This window comes from Centruroides vittatus, unplaced genomic scaffold (assembly GCF_030686945.1).
Source record: "Centruroides vittatus isolate TY-2023 unplaced genomic scaffold, ASM3068694v2 contig_18, whole genome shotgun sequence".
Classification (NCBI taxonomy): domain Eukaryota; kingdom Metazoa; phylum Arthropoda; class Arachnida; order Scorpiones; family Buthidae; genus Centruroides; species Centruroides vittatus.
The window spans coordinates 6,987,725-7,006,696 of NW_027121101.1; the positions used below are offsets into that span (position 1 = coordinate 6,987,725).

The window sequence follows — 18,972 nt, forward strand, 5'->3', positions numbered from 1 at the left end:
GACTTTGATGCAAATACAAAAGTTTTTGGAATGCACACAATGGATTATTTTAAATTATACCTACAAAAAAATCCAGTTTTATAATTTATATCTGTATAAACTATAAATAATAAAATAACCAAAAACCTATACTGATAAAGTAAAAATTAAAGTATAGAATTTGAGCTGTTATATGTACACACATGTAATTATGCATTCAAGTAATATTTTAATTGTACTGGTTATATCTATTATCTGAGATGTATTTAATTAGAGATTCAATGTTATAGCATCATTACTATTAATGACTTAAATGCTTGAATATAGTGTAGATGTAAATTTGCTTGAATGTTTTTATGTAAGCTGTTATATTATTCTTCAGTTGATATTGGCAATTCCAAACAAACTGTCATATATGTCTGTTTAGTAAGGACCATGTGAAAAATGTTAGGTTCCTTTTTTTTCTATTGCTTGTTTCTAAAATTAGTCTTGCCTTGGCAGGAAATATGAATTGATGTCCTGTAGATTTGTTTTATAGAAAATAGTTAGTTTTTAATAGTGGGAGGTAACATATCAAATGTGACATCAGCATGGGAGGATGTCAAAAATTGGTGAAAAATGTGATAGGGAGAGGGGGTAGGTAGCCATCAAAAGGAACTTAAAATTGGTAACATTCATATTTGAATGACCCATTTCAAATATAAAGACTTAATGATATTTCTTTTAAGTCTCTTTTTCTACCTTATTGAATTTAATCTTAAATATTTGTCGTCACTATTATACAATTAATATGCACAATAGTTATTGTATATGTAAAAGTGAGTTAGTGGCATGGAAGCTATTGTTCACTTTTAATCAATTTTTTAAAATGTTTTTTTACTATCCTGGCTTTGTTTATATATAACGAAGTGAAAATATGGCAATTGGGCAAAAAGTGACCCCCAAGATTTTTACATTTTTGGACTTGGGACCATGAAATATCAAGAAATGCAAAAAAATTCAGGATTTTTTTACTCTTTTTGAAGCTTAATAATTCCTGTATTTTTTGTCAAATATTTCTGAAATTTTTCAGGGAGGTTTGTATATTAGAAGGATTAATGCTATTAAATTTTGGTGGTTGAAGGTTGGGAAGAAGATAGAGGAGGGTTTCCTGTGTTATATCTCGAGCAGGGTTGGACTTAATGCTAATTCAACAAAAAATTGTCATTAACATTATTTGATGATTTTATTAGCATTTTACAGTTTTTTTTATTATAAAACTCATCTCTTCTCTCAAAATTAAGCTTTTTGCCATTTTATAATAATTAAACATATAAGTTTTTTTTTCATAAAATATAACAGATGGCATCACCAAAATTTTAATGTTGCCAGGAAAGCTAAGCAACTCGTTACTTGTTTTTTTTAAAAATAAGTTAGTTTTTCCTACTCACATTCAAAGTTAATTTGTTTTTACAATATTAAAAAGGGTCTTACCTTTTTGATTAAGTTTTTTTTATCAAATATCTTTTAATTTAACTGCATATTCTAGCTGCAAAATCTATTTTCCATCTAACCTTTATCATGTAAAATAACAATGTTTGATTCTTGTTTCAGAAGAAATAATCTACTTAACTAACAAAAAATGGGCAATTTACGTAACAATTGACACTGGAAGTACTCCTAACAGTTTTCTAATTTTTCAATTGAATTTATAATTATGCTTATAAATTATATATATAAAATATTAAAACACAGACAGGTAAAATAATAGCCTCATTATACAGACTATTAGACAGGAGCATCCCATACCATGGCACAGGAAAAATGGCATATGACCAGATGAGATTTAGGTTTGATGGGATGCAGCAACACAACACTTAGGCATCACCGCTGGCAGATTACTTAGGAGGATTTTTTTTTTTGGAAACTGACCCCTATTTAGGTGTTAGACGCGTCAAAGAAACTCGGAAAACTCCATGTGGCCAACCCATTGGTGAACCTGCAACAACAGCTAGTGTTTAGTGGTTTTATCCACTTGGCCACTGGTGGGCCATGATCAGGTGAGATAACATTTAAGTTATAGTTTGATCTTCATAATTTAATGTGGTGGTGGTATGATATGGCTGTAGTTCATTTTTGGTGTTATTTTAAACTTTGGTTTTTTGCTTCTTGTTGAATAATTGAAATTGTTAAATGATTATAGAAAGCAAACACTTTCACACCCACATGTATGAAAACTGTTTTTTTCTAAAATAAAAACACTTATGTTGAAATTCAACACATGCACATGCTAATTTTAAGAATAAAAATGTATGTTATTTTAGTTACATATTAATATGAATGGTCTGTCTCACATTAAAGTTAAATGTTAAAAGGTAACAGAAACAAATCATTTCTATAATACATGTTATTGTTTTAAACTTTCTTTAAAAAGTCTGTTTTAGAGTTTTGTTTTATAGCAGTTCCATTCTTCATTGCTACAATGTTCTAGTTATGTCAGCATTATTTTTCATGAATGGTATGTCCTGGATATGTTGTCTTCTCTCACTATTTGCTCACCTTCATTTTGGCCTGTAGAATCCTCAAAAACTATGGAAGAATACTATATGTACTGTACTTATGTGAAAGTTGAATGTTTTAGACCATTTTTTTAAGGCCAAATTTATGGGGTTGACTATTACATGGATACTATTTTTGAGGGGCTAAAACTCAAGCTAGAATTCAAAGTACTAGTTTAGTAGCAGAAGCCCAACTGATTCCGGTGTTCCTGTAGAAAATGGACCCTCTAAGTTTTCTAAATTTTCTAATTTTGCTTTCCTAAAGCAAAATTAGAAATTTTTTTTTTAATCTACATGAAAATAAAATAATTGATATCTTTTACAAGTAAAGATGCAGCTATTTGTTTTTTAATAACACAGACTATTCTTCTAGTTAAAAAGCAATGTAGTAATTTATTACACCAATGGGATTAAGTATGACTTTAAAAGTGGATTTAAATTCTAATCAACTTCTATATTTCAAGTGTGATAATAAAAGTTGCAGAAAAAGAGCAGTCCATTTTCTGTAACAGTCTATTTTTAAAAATATGAAACTGGAATTACATGAATTTTTTTTTACAGTGAGTGATCGGTTAACAAACTTAATCCATTCCAAGAGTTTGTTTGCTATCTGAATTGTTCGTTAACTGATTATCAATTTACCCTAGGTTTTTATGGGAATTTGATTAATTTGTTCTGGAGGCCCCAAAAAATAAAAAAATACTTTCTTACAATGTTTATTTATTTGTAATAATAAATATACATATATACAGTCTTGCATTTTATTAGTCATGTTTTTTCCATTTGTGGGTTAAAGAATCTGTCTAATATCAATTGCTTCTCTCTCTCCAGGATTTTTCAGAAGTAATTAATAGCATTGTAATTGTAGAGATTTCCAAGCCTATTAACCTCACCTTGGTTTGGATGTCATTCTAAGACCGTTGATTGTTGTCCTGACATCCTCTCACTTCTTCAAAAGATGTTTAATAGCAGATATAGACATTAATCCTTTTTCAGAAGAAAACATATCTCGCCGAGTTTCTTGGTGTTCTTCATTCAAGAGTTCTTGGCATTCTTCTGTTGTCAGATCTGTTTCAGGTTCCATTATGAGCTCTTCAATGTTCTTTATTTCTCAGATGTGATTTTTTTGTTTACTCTGTAATCCGCTTGAGTCGTCTTGATTATACAGTATCTTTCTTAGATAAGATTGAACTGCAGCCTACTGTAGACATGTTTAAGCCATACTGCCCAGCAACATCAGACATCTGCCCACTCTCTACCTTTGCTATTATACTCTCACCTTTTGAAAAAAAAAAAACTGATGCAAAATGTAACGAGTGCTCACCTGACAATCTCATGAATATTATAAAAGAATTGTTTCTGTGAGAAAAATAAAAGGTTGGAATTACAAGGGGGAGTCAAAGTTCGGAGAAATGCTATCCAATCAGTATATACCAGGTTAAATGTCAATGTCTCCCACACTCTGAAAGGTTTTGAATTGTTGCCTGAAGACAAGGGAAGACCAATCGGTATTCATTATTTTATATTGCTGCTGCTTGTGTTTATTCTATGAGGTGTTCATTGTCCAAATATAAAAATCTTTTGCGAAAGTGTTTGTTATCCGATTGTTTTGTTCATTAACCGATCACCCACTGTATTTAATTTTCATTTCTGTTCTCAATGAAAAAAATTCTGGCAAATTTTGACCACAAATGTTGATCTGTTGTTTATGAAATACTAGGGTCGACTTTTACATGGATTCTATTAAAAACTCCAGATTTTTAGGCCAAAAATAGGAGGTTGACTTTTACATGAGATTGACTATTACTTGAGTATATATGGTAGCTCTTAGTGTGCAATGGGCAGAAAGAGTTACAATTTTTAAGTATTAGCTATATGCTCTGTATAGTTGAGGTTAAAAGTACTACCGATTTGTGCACTTGTGGCAAAATTTTTATGAATTATAAAAAAAAGTTATTCACTTAGTTTTGCCATAGACAATGTGGAACCTCAGTTAATCAGGGTTCAGATAATCAGGTTCTACTATAATTACAATTTTTTAAAAACTCTTAAATTTTGTATTTTAAATATTAACTTTACGTTAATTTTTTTGATTTTACTGCTATCATTTTTACATAGACCTTGTATATAAAATGTCTGTGATCTGATGATGAATATATGAACTGATGATTTCTATAGAATCCTGAAATGCATTTCTCTATTAAATATTTCCTTAAATTTTCTATACTTAAATGAGTAAAATATTTTGCATCATAGATCTGAATTAAAATGTTAATATCAAAATAAAACTGACATTAATGATGTACTGATTTTATTATGTTTATAATAAGATGATTTTGAAATTGAAATATGAGAGAGAATGAAATGAGTATTGATAACATTAATTCTAAGTAAATGCATAATCATACCTTAAATATAATGAATCAAAAATAGTGGAGGGATAATAGTGAATTTATATTTACTAAATTGAGAATTTTTGTAATAGAGTAACTGAATAGTCATTGTGCAAACCATATAAGGTTTCTGTAGAGCCCTCTCTGAGAAATGGGTCTCAGTGGATTTGGCTGAATTTTCATTTTGTAGTTCTGGTGGTCCTGATCAAAAGGTTCCAAAGTACAAAGTAAAAAATAGTTTGAGTTATTGAGCATCCAAGATGCAAAAACAGCATAATTTATATATGTTGTGAAGCCCTAAATCTTCGTTTCAAAATATAAAATGGCATTTCCCAACACAATTCCTTTCAAGCTATCTGTATAGTAGGTCTCTTGAGAGAGCCATGTGCCACATAGCAAAGCACACTATCTATTACCTTGATATAAACCAAATGGCATGAGAATCAAACTCATGTATCACATATTTGGATTTTCTTGTGGAAATCATTAACATGACAAAGACTGATTGTTTTGAAAACATATTTTATATATTGAAACAAAAATGACTTAGGGCTTCAATATGTATGAATTACTGTTTTTTCATCTTGGATGCTCAATAACTCAAACTTTTTTGTCTGTGCCTATAGAAACTTTTGATCACATCCACTAGAACTACAATATATCAGATTCAGCCAAATCCATTGGGACCTATTTCCCATAAGGTTTGTGCAGGGGGTGCTTCAGCTGACTTATAGATGCAAATTTTTATTGTTTTTTGTTTTATAGTTATCCAATTAATAAAATAATTTGAGTACATTTTTAAAAACATATTAATGTTAATAGTGACAAGTTTTCTCCATTTTCACTTAACTTGAAAATTATATGAAATGCCTGTAATGTAAACAATGCTTGGATGTAGATTTTGAAAGTTCTTTATGAAAAGCTGTAAATTAAATTGTTATAATCTTAGTAGTATTTTGTATAGTTATATAAAATTATAACATAATAAAATAAAATGTATAATTGAATGTGAAATATAGTTTAATTTTCCAGCAATTTGGAAAATATTTTCCTTATAGAAAACAATTTTTAAACTTTTCAAAAATAATTTAGCTGTTGGTTGGTTTATTTTTGAGTATTAAATTTTTAAAGATCAATCTCTAGTACTCTAATTTCATTGTTAGTGTTCAATTTAAGAATGCAAAATTTCAAATTTGTTGCATGTATTTATATTAATGGAAACGTCTATTACGTTTTTTAAGATATTAAAATTTTTCTTTTCATTGAAATGTTCTTCATAAATTTATGGTTTCTATAACTTCAAATTATTTTGAATACAATATTGATAAAGGGACTTGCTCTTGAACTAACCAACCTCTTATGAAATGTACAAAATAAAAAGGTTATAGTATTTACATTAAATTGTAAGTTCACAAAATTCTCCAGGTTTATGAAGGAATTTATAAATGTTTCATCAAAGATGTAACAGATATCCTAACAATATTTAATTTTTTCCCCATGTTCTCCTAAATATTGGACAGTATCTGTTGCAGAATGGTTTTAATTCAATTCTGTTCAAAAGTCCTCCACAGAAAAGTACAGATCCTTCATATATGATTTCTTGTGTGGATATGATGTAAAGTTGGATAATGATGCAGTGGATATAGGGTTGTGGGTCATTTAATAGATCAAAGTGTCCTATCTATCTGCCTGGACAATGGTCAACAGATGCAAACTTTTTAGATATACATAGTAATGAGGTAAACTACTTTGCTGAAAAATGTTCCTACTGCAGCAGTTAGAGAATAAGAAGTACAACTCCAAGTCAAGATAAGTGTCTCCAGTCACTGTTGCCTCCCAGAAGGAAAGAATGTGCTACAAATTGTCACACTAATAATATACAGGATATTCAAAAGTAAATTTTCTGAGTGCTCTACAATGGTATAAATAGGTTTTCCCAAAGTTTGATATCCTGATGGTGTACCTTACCAGAGATTGAACATGCTTCATTACTAAAAATAGTTTTTAGAAATGTCACTTTTTTCCAGACAGGCCAGTAATAGCATCCACTGCAAACAAGGACATGTTTTGATGATCATCTTGTTTCAGTGGATGGATTGTAGCATTGCAATATGTATGGCTCTGTTCAGCTCATGCAAAATTCTCTACACTATAATCTGGGATAAGTTTAGATAAAGGCATACACACAGATTTCTATGAACTCCTTGGGTAGGTTTGTCAACTGTCTGTACATTTGGAAGTTCTTACCCAAACTGACATTGCATTATACAACTAGTCTTAGGAAATTGTTTGAGCCATTCTGATTATTTTTGCATCTGGAAAGCATTACTAACATTTTATGCTGAACTTTTGTCATTGACCCTGTTTTGTACAGATAAAAGCAGCATAAAGTACATTGATCTGGGAATGGTACCATTTTTTAAAATTCCAATAATAATAATAATAATAATAATATCATTCTTTTCTTTTGAAAAGATATTGCAGATATCTATATAATAATGAGCTTCTCTTAAATTTCCTTCAACAATCTTTTGACACATTAAAGTACCACGATAGAAAAGCATAAAATAGCACACAAATTATGGCCATTTAATATAATTTTGTCTTCATTCTTGAGAGAGAGATTTTTTTCCTTCAATTTTTAGGCATAGTGTGGACTTACAACATGTGGCCTGAATGTTTTTCCTGGTTGTGTTATGCCATTTTGTATGCTCATCAGGTTTTAAACTCAACAGAACTTCTACCACATAAATGCATAAATTCTAGGTTGCATAAATGATACAAATTTGGAAAAATGATACAAATCCATAGTCACAAAAATTATATCTACTTTTTTTTTTCTTTACTGTTTTTGTTTACTAAAAGAAAATATTGTTTCTCGAATATTTGTTTTTGTGCTTTATATTATCATGATATTGTACTTATTCACGTTCATTGTGCAAGAAAAATATTAGAAATATGCAAAATTTGCCTTTCCTAATATTTTATAGGAGAGAAAAATTAAATTTTTATTAGTATTTTATCATTAAAAAAATTTACTGGGCTGAGTTCATTTCCATTTCCGCCAACCATGCTCTATTTCCATTACATTTATGTGGCTAGTGTATTGCTCTGAAGTAACACAGTACAAATTTCAATGTATAGTGTTTCATTTCTGCAACACGTGGCCTGGGTGACTTGCTGGCTATGTTGCATATTTGTAATGCACGAAGCTTAATGTATTAAAATAAGTTGCCGTTGAATGTTATGAAAATAAACATGGTATTTCATAAATCCAGAAAATGCAATTATAGCTAAAGATTAAAAGGAAATACATAATTAAGATATAAATTTGTATTAGGGATGCTATTGAGTCCTGTTAAAATATCTTCTAGTCTATTCATAATATCTTGGAAATGACTAACAAAAATTAATGAAAAACACTAGATAGCTTTATTAATGATTTGAAATAATTTTGGCCTCATTGGTAGTTTTATTGTTTATAGTAAAATTTGGAAAATTATTAATAAAATTAATTTTTTTAGAAAATACTGAAAAGGAAAAGCTTGAAAGAATTTGAAACCTTAATTCTAAAATAACAGGCAAGTTAAATTTTACTGGTTATACCATCAAAACACTACTGAACTGATACATTATTAATTTTTCAAAATTATCTTTGTTTGTTTATTTAAATAATTGAAGTTCTTTGAACATGCAACACATGTTAATGCTGCAATTTTATTTATATTTAAGAGAATTTGTAATAATATATTTTATTATTATTCAAATCTCAATAAATATGCTAGGTTTTTAATTATAAATAAAATTTAAATTTGTTTATAATAATAATAATTTAATTTTTATCATATTTATAATTGTTTTTGTATTGTTTTACTGATTTTAGAAGTAATAATGAAGTAAATTCTGTGGAATATTTTACTATTAGTAACTAACAAATATGAGGGAAATTTAAAATTCAAAAAGAGTATATTCAATGAATTTCAAACTGAATTCAGTCTCATTCAAGAAATTTCTACTTTGACACTTGCAGTAAAGGAGTTAGCAGATTGAAGGTTTCGTTAAAATTAAGTGTCATTTCGACAACAAAGCTCTAAGGACTATACTAGACGCAATGGACAAATTCAACTTGTCCTATCTTCAAGCAGTAAACTTGTATGTCATCTTAGAGTTCTGCATATAACAAAGATTTATGGTTTTTATCTTCACGACTAGGTGCATAAATAGACGCAAGGCATTTCTACATCACATTATTTGGAATCTCCTATAGGCTGATACACGTTTCAGGCATAAGCCTTTCATCTGTTGACATGACTTCCAGGATTTCTTGTAGGTGGTGTTGACGCATATACATTCCATTTAAAATTACTTATTTACAGTTAAAATTGTTTTAATGTTAAAGTACCAATATAGTTTAAAATATATTTACAATTAAAAGTACTATTACAATTAAGGTTTCTTGACTTAACATCGAACATCATCTAGCATATACTCGTGACGTCCGTGTTTACGAGGTTCTGTTTAATCTCGTTGGCATATTAGCATTTCTTTAAAAAACATTTATACTATAAATTAATTTTTCTAATTATTACTATTATCATCATAATTATTGCTGTTCATAATATTACTGACTTTATAATAATAAATTTAACCAATTGTCATGAATTTTAATGCTTAAACTTTTATTGATGTTATACTTTTGACTTTTTATTATTTCGTAACTTTCTTTAAATTTTCTTTTGTACCAATTTGTTTTTTGTGTAAAACTTCAGAATACCAACTGTAAAGATTTATGGCTTATTAAAAGAACAAAGGGCTAACAGATACATGACTGGCTAGTCTTGGAACTCTTTGGCCTACCTTGTACCAAAACCCCCAAAACCAACCAAACTAGGAGCCATTTGTTACATATTGCATTATATTTTTCAAAATAATATTTTTGCTATTCATTTCATTATGTAAATATGAATTTCAGGACCATTGTCTGAATAACAAACTTTTATTAAATTGACCTAAAAGGGAATGACAATAAGTATGTTAAAATGATATTGTCAAAGCTTATCTTTGTATTTTAACAATCTAAATAGTTGTCTGGCATGCTTTGTCATCATTCAAGTCTGGTGCTTGAGTCTTGTACAAATGCATGAGGTATGTTTTTCATACTATTGTTCACTGCATAGTGGATTTGATACTGCATCTAATGCAGTCATTTACGAGAGCCAGTAGGCAATTGCACTTTGAGATTCACTCTTATTCTTTGCTTTTTATTTCTAATAAAAACATTTTAAATTTACAAAATCTGTTTTTTGTTTTATATTTTAATAGTTATGCTGAAGTAACTCCCATCTGTTTATTAATGTTATGCTTGTGGTCCTAGTTCTCCTTTAAGTCATATGCAGATGCTGGATTATTTGGAAGACCATGTTTTTTTAACTGTGTATATTGTACTATTTTCATGAAGAAAATTATTAGAAACAAATCTGTTTAAAGAATATAATTTTAGTGAATCTATTATTTTGATTGTCCTAAATCACACATGGTTAGGCCCCAAGACAAAATTCTGCAGGTGCCCTTGATTTAATGAATATTTTCTAATTAGAAACTTCAGATTTCTTATTAACTAGATATATCAATAGATTAGAACATGTTTGGCATTAAAAATGCATTATTATCTTTTATATTAAAAATTTTCTGAATAAAATCAATAATTTTTATAAAGAAATAAATCCAATTTAAAAATCCATGAAAATTCATAGACTTTTGAGGACTTTAAAATTAAATTAGAAAAATAAACTAATGATGATGATATACTAGCCACTGTCTGTGATAACTTACTGAACTAATTACTGCACTTTCAACAATGGAATTTTAGACAAATGCTAGCATTTTTGACCTGGTTATCTGGTCATCAGGCATCAAAGCCAAATGTTGTTACTGTTCAATCATGTCAGACTTTATGAACAAGCTCTTTCCATTTCCTGTGATCCATTTCAGTTTTGCTTAAAACTTTGAGAATTAATCCAGTATTTTATTTGGAAGTATCTATCCAGTGGGTTTTTCATCAATTCCTCTAATCATATGAGCATAATAATTCTTTCTAGTGAATTTGACTGTATGATGTGACCAAAATAAGTCTGTTTTAGTTTTGGGATCTTAGTTTCCATTGATGTCTTGACATGATCCAGAAATTGTTTACCATTGCCAAACAAGGTATGCATAACTGTGAAATATTGTAATTAGATAGAAAAATCATATTCTTTCAATTTTTTTAAATTAGCTTTACAACCTGTAAATAGTAACAGGAAGATATTAGTGTTGACTGTTCTGCATTTGGTACTGATAGATCTGTTTTTCCAGATCATCTCTAATATGATCATTGCAGTTTGCCTGAGTAGGATTCTGCATTTAATTTTAGACCAATATGCCAAGTTTTGTTGGTTTTAGGACCTAGAAAATAGTTTTGTACAGATTCAATTTCTTTTTTATCTTTTATAATAGCTAGTAATGGTAATATTTATTATTTTTGGTGTCTTAATGGTTGTAATCCTGTTATCTTAAGTTCTAGCCTTGACTTTTTGGATAATATTTTTAAGTTTCTTGTTTTCTGCCAATAGTGATGATATCTACATATCTTGTTGATGACTAAAAAGAGAACTCAGTTTTTTGGTATTAAATAAATATTTTTAATAAGTTTTCAATACTTTGAAATATCATTTGAAAATGATATTTCAATATCTAGAAAATTGACACACATTTGACTTGAAACACTTCAATTTTGAGAAGCTATAAGTCACTAATAAACTTAGAACTGTTTTAAACTGAATTCGAGAAATGTGTAATAAAACTTTTAAAAATTTGATTTTCTTTCTGCTCATTCTGCTCAAATTGTTTTAGTAGTATGGCTTAAGACAAAGGAGGAAACATATATTGTTAATTAACTTCCTCTTGGGTAATTTGAAACACTTAATATCTTTTTATAAAGTTAGAATAGGAATATTGTAAAGAAACTGTAAAAAAATTGAACAAAACATTAGAATTTTAATCCTGAAAAACTCTTCAATTACAGATAATTTCCTGGTAAATTTTTACAAAATTATTTAAAAAAACTATAATAAGTAAAAACAATAGACTTTTTTACATTGATTTCTCTACTATCAAGAGTGCCTAAATCAAGCAATCAAGTTTCAATGGATGAAGATATCTTGCCTTTTCAATTGATGCTGCAATTTCATATACCATACTTTTTTCCAAAATTTGTGGTGATGCATTTTTTTACTTTTATCATCGCTTCTAACTTTTCCACATCATAATTTGCAATATTTTCTGCTCCCTAGTTTTTGTTTATATTTTCTCATAGTGGCCTGCAAAAAAATGAAAATTTGAATTTAGATACAAAATTAAGTAACTACAGAAATTGCCAATGACTTTCAATCAGGTAGATGGGCTGTCAGGAAGTCAGAAAATTTCTAGAGGTGCTGGTAGAGCTAACTTGACTGGTGTCTTCCTATTCATGGATGCTGATGCTTGCTCATATATTTCTCATGCTGCTTGAATAAATCCCATCTGCCCATGCTTCCAATATTTTGAGTTATTGTCTGAATTTAAAGTTTTACATATTTTCTCTTGTCATTTTGGATAGGATTAAACTAAAAATGATCAGATGCATAGTGATATTATTAGTCTGTCAAATTTCAATAGGTTAGCAACAGTATGCTTAGATGTGCAGAAAACATTTCAGTTTCTATATTTCAAAAGTAATTTTCGACAATATAAAAATAATTAAAAATACATAACTATAATTCTAAAATTTTTAAAAATTTAATATTTTAATTTTTAAGAAATTGGATAATGGAAGTTGGAAGTTTTTAATTTTTTAAAAAATTTTAAAATTATAGTTATATATTTTTAATTCATTTTTAAATAAATAACTGGTCCCATTGTATAATTTAAGTTTGTATTTTAAATATAAAAATGATCCAAATTTCAACAATAATTCATTAATGAAGTCTTTTGCATAAGCAATGGTGACTTTACCCCATAATTTGTGTTGAAAAACTGTGCTGCTACAATTGGGAAAAAACACATCTTGTCTCACTTGAAATGACAATAATTTTACTGAGATTTTAAAAAATAGTATTAGGATTTAAGTTTCAAAATTTATTATTTAAAAATTTTCTTAATTGTATTGATTTTTTGAAAACTAAGTTTTGTAATTAAATGAAGATTTGTTTGAATATAGTATTATTACAAAGAATTTTTGGAACAAAAGTTAGACTAGATTGTTTGAAACACCTGTCCATTTGTCATACAGATGTTATATAGTGTCTGTTATAAGATAGATTTATACATTGAAATCTTTGCACTATTTCTGGGTCATATATGTTAGGAATAACTGTGTAGTAGTCAAAAATAAACTGAACTTTTGATGTTATCTAGAAATAGCTGTAATTGCAAGTACATACATGTTCAAACATTTTTTTAGACATGCCAATACTTATTTGACACAGGTAAATGTCTATATTTGGATGGATTTGAACAATAGTTTTTAAATTTATTGATCTGCAGACCACTTAAACTGAATCAGATGAATTATGGACCATATGTTCCTGTCCATTTTTTATTCTATAAATATCATTATAGACAAAATATTTTGGCACTCATTATCTATCTAGTAGCCTAATATAAGAAATGGATGATAAATGTTTTCCCTGTTTGCCTTATCTCTGTTTTTGGGTGCAACATTTCACCTTTCCCATGCTAAGAATAGCAGAGTTTATTGAGCAAAAGATAAGATTTGTTAAGTGCAGATTGATCTCAGACTTTAATTTTGACAAAATTCATAGTCCATACTGGGAGATCATAATCTGATAGACTGAATGTTGGTGAAAAACAAAGAATATAGTTTTCAAGTAGGAAATTGATTTAAGATTGTGCTGAAGAATCCTTCTCCTGATTGAGAAATTTTATTTAAGTAGATGCTGAATGTGACTGTTAAAACTGAGTTTTTTAAATCAAAGATGATGCCTAAATCATTAAAGGTATCTAAATAGAAAAGTTGGTGGCCAGAAATGTAAAAGTTGGGAGAATGATTAAATGAATAACACATAATACATTATATTTTTACCAATAACCTTTAATAATAAATTAATCAGGGAAGACATTGTGCTGTAAGGTGATGAAATTAGTTATTTTAATGTCATTAACATAGACTAACATTTTTAAAGAACAGTAGAAAAAAATGTTGGTTAGATAAATGCTAAATAAGAGTGCTGAGATGTGAGCCTTGAGAAATTCCAACTAGAGGAAAAAATAGAGCAAATGAGAAATCATCCAGGTGCATAGTGGAAGTATGGATTAAGAAGTGATTATTCATTCATTGTAGTAAATCTGGGAAAATGTCAAAAGACTTGTGTAAGATATTTAAGGTAGTGAGAATAACTGAATCAAAGGCTTGTGTGATATCAAAGTAAATGATGTAACAAGATTTTTTTAGATTCAAAGCAGTTAAGGATTTTATATTGGATTTGGATGAAGTGGAAACAGTAGATTTATGTTTAATGCCACAGTGTTGATTGTAATCCAAGTTAGATGTAATATGAAAATAATCATATAGGTACTGTTAATAAAGTTTCAATAAAGTGGAAGTGTGTGTAATTGAATGATGATTATTGTTTTTTGAAATTGCTATTAAATGCAAATTTTGCACTGCCAAGGAATGGAAGCTGTTACTACTAGCCTACTAGAACAAAACTAAAGTTTTGTTCTAGTAGGCTAAAAGAGGCAAAAACAGAAGATAAATTCTTTTATCATTATGTTAGGGATTGCATTGGTACTAAAGTTGGATATATTGCACATTTTTAATGAGAATAAAGGTGAATTATAAGTAATCAGAGATAAAGTAAGGGATTTGTAATGGATTTCATGAAGTTGAAAGTATCTGCTTTTTAGGTTATGATATATTTTGTAAATTTGTATTCCCACCCAAACAAATAATGAATCCAATGCTAATATCCATAAGTATGATCTTGGGGAAAGAAGCTTATGTTTTTGTTGCATTGGTGTAAGAAACATCTGATAGTTGTTGACTTTGCTATAAATAACATGTCAACACATTGTTTGAATTACCTGAAAATGTATTTGAAGTGCATGTACACACTATAAGCAATATGGGTATGTTTTCAGGTAATGCTGAACAATGTGTTGATGTTTAGCTAGAGTTACCAGAGTTCCTTTATTCCAAAGAATAATCCTTTATTTTAGCAAAACTGGCCTTGTTCTGTATTGAAACAAGAAAGAACACAATTTATCCTTTTTATTTTTCAATGCCTGTTTTATGATGGCAATTGTGGATTTCCAGTCTCATGCCTACCCTTATATTTATATACCAGGAATTGGCAAACTTTCAGTGGTGGTGTGTCGAATGTAAGTTATAGTACTATTCAGAGTCCTGACATGATTCTACCAAGTTTATTTTATGTTATCAAAATTAGTCCGGTTATAACAGACTTCAAAAATGTATAATTTTGAAGTTAAGTTGTTAATTGAATTATGTTCTTTCACGTGAAGCACTTGCATAACACACAGATGGAAACATGGAGTGTAAATGCATGCGCTGTAATAGAAATATACAAATGAGATTTGTTTTTAATGTACTGTGGCCTTTGCTGAATTATGACTTCCATTTAGATATGTAATTAGTAAAAATTATATATTAATTATTACATTTCTATTCAGTCAGTGCCACCGAAAATTCTCCCGCATGCCATAGATTGCTGACCCTGGTATATACTTTACTATAGAAAGCTATGGTTTATCATTAAATAAATTTTAAATTCTAAATTTATAAATATCTAAAAGTTTTAGTTTAAATAAATAAATCAATATGAAAATTAAATGCTTCTACTTGATTTGTATCATGTCCTCAAATCTTTCAGCTTAAATTTCATCCACTTCTAATTAAGATAGAGGGCTGAAACTTTAAGGACACAAGTCTGATGACAATGCATTTTAATGATGTTTCAGATTCCACCCCAAAACCCAATAAACATAATCAAATGTATAATTTAATCAGTAATATCAATTGGTCATGGATATTTTGATGTGTGTATGTAAATTCGTTGTAATGATGTATGTGGTGAAGATGACTCAACTGCCACAATCCCTCATTCTGGAAAGCATGAATGACAATACAGTTTAATTGGTAATCCTACTTATATTATTTCAGATGCATCTGTTTAATTGCATTGTAGTGATGTAAAAGCATTTTTTCTAAACTTTTTATATTAAAATTGCTTTTAAATCAAAATCTAAAAAAAATAAACAGTGCATTTAATTATTAACTAAGAAATAGTTTGGGTTTACTTTTTTGGGGTGAGACTGGGTAGCGTAAAAGTTGGAGAATGATGGCATTAATCATTTTTAATTGTCCTTTAATCCATCCACAGAAATCTGGCAACCTATGTGCAGCAGAATCAGTTCCAAGGACAGGTTAATTTTCACTTTTGCCATGTGACAAAACAACTAGCCAATGAAACTCACTCCTGCCTTATTGTCATTGTGGCTGAATTGAACTTCATATAATTGTTTATTATGACACACTTTAAAATAATCCCCCACCCAAACAGAATACACTGTTGTTTATTTTTGACAGTTTACAAAATAATTCATTATATTTAAAATTTAAAAAATTTTTTTATTGAAAGTGATACTAAATAAATTTTCTTCAGTTTAATGGTTTATCTTAAATTATTAGTATTTGACTTTTGAGTTTTTTACAGATATAATAAATATATATATATAAAAATAATTTTAGACAGTTATTTTTACATTATATATGTTTGTATTTGGTTTCTTCAATTATAGCGTGTGTGTGTGTCCCTGTGTCCCTGATTGTGGTGTTTTGACTGATTTGAAAGTATTTTTTTAATTTTACAGCAATCTAATTATATTGTATTATTTTTTAATTCTTCTATAAAGTGACTTGGTGGTAGAACCTATGTGATAAAATCATTGAGATTCTTGTTTAATTGCTGAGTGTGAATTCCAGACTTAAAATGGAAATCCAATTTGTCTGTATCACTATGAAGAATATTCATTACTGTAGGTACTCTTCTAATGCCCAAGTTAATAATGCATTTTCTGTGTATATAGAAGCTAATGCGGTCAAAACATTACTGGGGATTGCTAAATTCTTTTGACTGTCTTTCTTGGCCGAGTAAACTATATCCTTTTGTTAAAATCTTGTAGTGGCAGCTTTTGACATTTGTTTATAACATTAAGGGATTCTGAAAATAAATATGCTGCCAAGTTTTGCTTGTTGTAATGAAAAAATTTATATATAATATATTGACTCCCAATAATTGCCCATTTTTTTCAAACTGTTACTAAAATCATAATTTTTTTAAACAGTAGTTGATAAAATATTTAATGAAAGCAATAATTTATATTCTCCAGTATATGCTCAGAGACATTTTATGATATGATAGAAAAATAAAGCTTCACATTTTAAATTCACTTAGATCATTAACAATACATTGCTTTTTCAATTTGCCATTTTTAATTTATCCTAAAATCACCCTGCATCTTATATGTGAAGTTTTAATCTCCCATAGACTAATGAATTTCCCAAACAGCCTTCAGTAGGCTATAGATTAGCAGTTGCCAACTGGTGGTCTGTGGACCACTGATGGTCCTTAATAAAATTTTGGTGTTCATGGAGAAATTTGCATAACCTCGAGTTGATCAACATCCAAAGTATTACGAAAGAAATGCAAAATGCTTGGTTGCTTTTTTCCGTCACTCATTTGGGGGTTTATTTGAATCTAAAATTAAACACAAAATGACTATTTCCAATAAATAACAATGTCAATAAATTAATAAATACACAACATTATTTATTGTTTATTATGTGATTGTCATTCTTTGTGAAAGAGCCAAGAACCCATACTTATTTCAAACAAGCAGCAACAAACTTCACACTGATTTTGTTAACATAAAATTTGATTGTTTAATTATAATAAAGTAAAATGGAACTGTTATGATCATTATTCTATAGTTTATCGTTTAAAAAATTTGATAGGGGTCCATGGGATTCAAAATTGTGAGTTTAATGGTCTGTGAGGTCAGAAAGGTTGGCGACCACTGCTATAGATAACCTCCACTAGCACAACTCTTGAATAAAAATGTTCTTGTTTAATTATTATTTTTTCTATAACTAAGTAGCTTTTGCATGTACTCATGTTGAATATTTTTATGGTAATTTTTATTATAAATGACTTTTTTAGACTAACCCCCCCTGATAGAATGAAGACTTATTTAATTTTACTTTTTAAAACCAGACTATAGGTCTAGTAAAAAATTTTGGGACCAAGTATCAAAGGTGGTATTTGGTCCCAAAATTTTCTAAATAGTACGAAGTACCTTTTGGTACTTGGTACTATTTAGAGAAAGAAGTACCTTTTGTACTTCTTTCTCTAAATAGTGTGTGCTGAAATGGGGTGTGTCTTACATGCCATAAAATACAGTAGTTACTTATATTTTATATCTTACAATAATAAGAGTATTGAAGAAAAAATAATTTTCATTTATGTAGTTACTGTACTTACATCCGAAACAAGTATTTATTTCTTAGCAGTATTAAATGCTTCATTTATTGTGATCAATAATACAACCTCAAAAGAATTTGAAAAATAAGATTAAACATTCTTAAATATTAGAGACATGAAATTTGAAACAGTTTCATCTGGTATGAAAATTCAGATAAATAGAATTGCAATTTGCAAGTGTACATAAATTAGTTAAATTCACTAAAATTTTTAATATCTTGTAATCATTGAGATCATAGTTTAAACTTTGTGGTGTTTTGACAGAATGAATAAATTCTGATTTTATTACAAATGTAATACTTATTATAGTAACAGCACAAACTATTTTCATTAGTTATGATGTAATTTTTCTTTTATGGTATTTATTTAATAAAACTTAGATTTGATTTTATATAAATTTTATTTAGAAATGGTTAATAACAATTTATGTAATCAAAAATTTTTTCTGTAGATTGTAACTTA

The 18,972-nt window shown here is 28.5% G+C and overlaps 1 protein-coding gene across 4 annotated transcripts in view; it reads left to right on the forward strand.

Annotated features, from left to right (window-relative positions):
- LOC136969654 (uncharacterized) overlaps nucleotides 1-18,972 on the forward strand; it is a 176,096-nt gene that overhangs the window by 37,433 nt on the left and 119,691 nt on the right. Inside the window, exon 2 of one of the 4 annotated variants that reach the window (XM_067263942.1) lies at nucleotides 8,434-8,490. The exons of the other annotated variants lie outside the window; for them this stretch is intronic. The gene's annotated coding sequence lies outside the window, so the exon portion shown is untranslated. The remainder of the gene's footprint in view (nucleotides 1-8,433; nucleotides 8,491-18,972) is intronic. 4 annotated transcript variants of the gene reach the window in all.